The sequence below is a fragment of the Eptesicus fuscus genome, chromosome 6 (assembly GCF_027574615.1).
Source record: "Eptesicus fuscus isolate TK198812 chromosome 6, DD_ASM_mEF_20220401, whole genome shotgun sequence".
NCBI classification, from domain to species: Eukaryota; Metazoa; Chordata; class Mammalia; order Chiroptera; family Vespertilionidae; genus Eptesicus; species Eptesicus fuscus.
This window is the reverse complement of record NC_072478.1, coordinates 41,922,232-41,927,241: the sequence shown is the minus strand read 5'-3', so window position 1 is coordinate 41,927,241 and position 5,010 is coordinate 41,922,232.

The following is a 5,010-nucleotide window of genomic DNA, read 5'->3' as shown; positions in this document are numbered from 1 at the left end:
AGATATCATTGACCTTCCCAGATGTTCTACTGCTGCCTTTTATTTATCCTGGTCACCCTGATCCTGCCAATCAGCTTTCTCTGTTTACTCTTACTAGGCTCTCATTTCCATTGGTTCAGAAGTTGAACCTCTGTAAACTTCAGAATGCACTTATGCTGGGGACAGTTTGTTGACTAGAATAATGACTATTCTGCCAAATTGAATCATTTCACTTGACCAGTTCTGTTTTTGTGTCACAAATAACAAACACTAAATAAACCAATAGAGGCCAAGTTAAGAAAAAAATATATTTTTAACTATTCTACTCCCAGGACACATTTGGCATAGTGTTAAGACATGTAAGATGATGAGCTTGTAAATAAAACAAATATTTACTCTCTCAGTCATAGGTATGAATATTCTTATAAGTCCTAAGGCAAAAACTAAACTGGGATATCTCTGGGGAAAGAAAATCATTATAGAACAGAGGCAGGGTACGTGCTCCAACCCCAATTCCATCTCATCTTCACAGTTCTTCTGGCCTAAATCTCATAATTAGCAGTAGTTGTGGGATGCTCTATTGTATTGGAACTTAAATAGACATGATGGATTTATTCTTCAACTATGGCATCCCAATTACAGGCCATTTGGAGTCATCCAAATTGGGAAGCTTTGTCTCTAGATAAAAACAATAACATGTCCACAATTTAAAACAGTATCAGTGACTAAATATTCTTCATGGACAATATTACGTATTGGTTAAGTTCTTTTGAGGACTATTCAGCCAGGACAGAAAACTCCATCACCCTGCCCTTAGTACACCACTGCTAAGAAGCTAAAGACAGCATTTCTCATTATTTGACCCTCTAAAATGGTCGATCTATGTGTAATTTACCAAAGTAATTAAAGGCCAAAAACTTTATCTAGTCTTGGCTGTACCAATAACTTACTGTGTGACACTAAACAAAACTCAATGTGACTTCTATACATACCAACTTCATCAGCAAAAAAACAAAGATACTTAAAATTTATTTTAATTTCAAAGATCCTAGTCCATCCTAAAATCCTGATTTTGTGACTCTAAAATAAATTATAATGTTTAATGCAGATTTATAGAAGGGTATAAGCATGAAGGCCATGTTATAAGAGAACTGGGAACTCATCAAAATCACATAGTAGACCCGTCATGTTCCACGTGGGTTTTTATAGGACACTGGCAATTGCTTACTGTGTGAAGCTCACTTTCAAGATGTTATATAGCTCCAGTGGTGAAGGCGTTAGGGAGATGTTGAACTACCTGTGACTTGAACTCTTTGAGAATGTTTAACCCTCTGTAAACTTTCATTTGGCAAACTACTCAAAAAACCGGAATGCCACCCAAAGACAAATGTCATGTCCTCCAGAAGGAAGTTAATGAACACATAGAGTGTAATCTCTGCCTGATGTTACCTTTTAACTTCACTTGTAACATTGTTCTCTCAAGGGGTCTACACAACTACCTGCCATTTGGTTTTGCCATTAACCTCTGTTCTGAACCCCCTTTAAAAAGAAACTCTGTCCTAGGAGGGGTATACACTGAGTGGCCAGATTATTATGATCTCTGAATGCATAATAATCTGGCCACTCAGTATATATATATATATATATTAGAGTTCCAGTGCATGAATTTGTGCATGGGTGGGGTCCGGCCAGCCTGGCCAGGGGGAGGGGACATGGGCAGTTGGTCGGCCTGCCTGCTGGTCGAACTCCTAGTGAAGAGGACAATTTGCATATTAGCCTTTTATTATATAGGCTATATGTGTTCAGACATCATAATAATCTGGCACTCAGTGTAGTCTTCCTGGCCTGCCAGCACTGGGAGCTCCTGATTTGCCCAGGTATGTAAGTTTCTCCTATTAAAGCTCTTATAAATTTAAATTAGTCTGTGTGTTGGTTCTTCACAATCCATCCTGAATTTAGACTTTTGGGACTTTCCCCAACAACTGGTGCTGTGAGCAAGCAGGATTCTGAAGAACCCATGTAAGCCAGAGGCAAAATAGGGGGAAAACGGACTGAGCCAGGGGAAATCCCAGGATGTCCAAACACTATGCTTTGGGCCAGTTGGCACAACATTGGAGACTTGGGGACAGGTGTGTGAGTATAGGATGCTCCAAAGATGCCTGCTGGAGTAGCAGAGTAATGGAAGAGCTTAAGGTAGATAAAGAATACAAAGATGTAAAAGCAACAGTGGCTGCTGAGTCCTGGCCTCTCCTGTGTACTTGGAGGTTCTCTTTGGAAGAGGCGCTAGTGCTGGCCTCTAGGAATTGCCATTTGGAAGATGACCTCCATTTGGAAAGGGAAACTCACCTGGCACAGGCAGCTACTACTGAAGGGCTCTCACAACGTTTGTGGGTAGTATCAGTAAGACAGTGTTGCTTACCTGGGGCACATGGAGAGATCACTGATACAGTTAAAGAGCTAGACAGATTGGACATAATTTGTCCCACCCATAGTCCTTTTCACAGCCCCGTCTGGCCAGTCTGTAAGTCAAATGGATTGGAGAATGATGTTGGACTACTGGGAGCTTAATAAAGTAGTTTCTCCAATCCATGCTGCAGTTCTAATAACACCCAATTATTAAATGAAGTAAGCAAATCTTAAGAACCTATCATTTTTTATTAGATCTGGCTAATGCCTTACTCAGTATTTCTACGGATATGCAAAGTCAAGATCAGTTCACCTGCAGATGGAACAGAGAACACTGGATGTTTTAGGTTCTGCCCTCAGGCTATCTACATAGCCCCACCATTTTCCATGGTTTAATAATAAAAGATATATCTGTATGGAATGGTGGGAAAGAGGTGACATTGCATCATGGTATTGATTACATTACACTAACTGGTAATGATCTTACCATTTTACATAGGATGGCAGGGTATCTACTGGAGTATCCAGAAATAGAGATGGGCCAGAAATTGCAAGAAGGTGCAATGGTCCAGGGCCTCTGTCATTGGGGAGTTGTCTGGTCCAGTAAGACAAAAGTTATTCCCACTGCTGTGCTGGATAAGATATTCAAAATTATTCTATGCCAGAAACAGTAAAACAATTGCAAACATTTTTGGAATTACTTGGATATTGAAGCCTTTTATTCCCCATCTAGCTCCGCTCTTACATCCCTTATACAGATTAGCAAAGAAATGAACAATGTGGGATTGGAGACAAGAGCACACTGATGCCCTTACCAGTGCAAAGGTGGCAGTAAACAAACACAAAAATTAGGGGCAGGGGCATGAATTCAACCAACCCTTGTAAATTAAATGTTTCTGTTTATCCAAAGGGCTTGGGAGGGGCTTATGGCAAAAGTAAGATGGGAGGAAGGTGCCCCTAGGTTTCTGGTCCCAATTATGAAGAAAGGTATAGTCCTAAGGAAAGACAAGGCTTGGCAGTGTACCTTAGTCTACAGCATGTAAAGAGTATCACAGCCAAAACAGGTTTGGCTCAGTGGATAGAGCGTCGGTCTGCGGACTGGAAGGTCCCAGGTTCGATTCCGGTCAAGGGCATGTACATTGGTTGCGGGCACATCCCCCGGTGGGGGGTGTGCAGGAGGCAGCTGGTCGATGTCTCTCTCTCATCGATGTTTCTAGCTCTCTATCCCTCTCCTTTCCTCTCTGTGAAAAATCAATAAAATATATTTAAAAAAAAAAAAAAGAGTATCACAAAAGCCCTGCAGTGATGCTAAAGACACGGTACTCCATTGCTAGATAAATCCGGGAATTTTCCATATCCCAGCTCACTACCTTACATAAGTAGTATGCATATTTGCAGCAACAATGTACTATATCAACTAGCATGTACTACTGAGCTGCATGGCCTCATGGGCCCAGTCACATATATTAGCAAAGTGCCTGAAAACACTGACCTGGGTGTATGGACACATATTAAGGAAGGTCAGGTTGCAGTCCCCATGACTGCATGGTACACCAATGGGCCTGCTAAGGGCAATCCATGCTGTTGGACCACAGTAACAATACAGCCAAATACAAACACTATATGCCTGGATGGAGAAAGCCAACAAAGCAGTCAATGGGCTGATCTGCAAGCAGCTTGGATGATACTGATACATAAACCAAGCCCTGTCACTTTGGTAACCTACAATCGGGCTGGCTACAAAGGCCTCACTTTGTGGATGGGGCAGTGGCAAAAGAACAGCTGGGAAGTTCAATAGTGCCCACTTTAGAAAGCTAAAATGTGGAATGAGATCTGGGAAAAGACAAAAGGCATCAAGGTCATTGTGTACCGTGTACTGGCCCACGGTGTTTGTTTGTTTTTTTCAATTTTTTTATTAAGGTATTATATGTGTACATATCTTACCATTGCCACCCCCCACCCCATTCCCATATATGCCCTCACCCCCCAGAGTTTTGCATCCATTGGTTATGCTTATATGCATGCATACAAGTCCTTTGATTGATCTCTTATCTCCCCCACCTCTCCCTAACCTTCCCCCTGTAACTTGACAGTCTGTTTGATGCTTTACTGTCTCTGTATCTATCTTTTTGTTCAAGTTTATAATGTTCTTTATTATCCATAAATGAATGAGATCATGTGGTATTTTTCTTTCATTGACTGGCTTATTTCACTTAACATAATGTTCTCCAATTCCATCCAGGTTGCTGCAAATGATGAGAAAATAAAAAGATTTTTCACAGCAAAAGAAACCATCAACAAAACAACAAGAAGGCCCACTGCATGGGAGAACATATTTGCAAATGGCATCACTGATAAAGGTTTAATCTCCAACATCTACAGGCAGCTTATACAACTTAACAAAAGGAAGATAAATGATCCAATAACAAAATGGGCAACAGACCTAAATAGAATCTTTTCAAAAGAAGACAGAAGGAAAGCCAAGAGACACATGAAAACATGCTCAACGTCACTAATTATCCGAGAGATGCAAATCAAAACAACAATGCAGTACCATCTCACACCTGTCAGAATGGCTATCATCAACAAATCAACAAACGACAAGTGTTGGCGAGGATGCGGAGA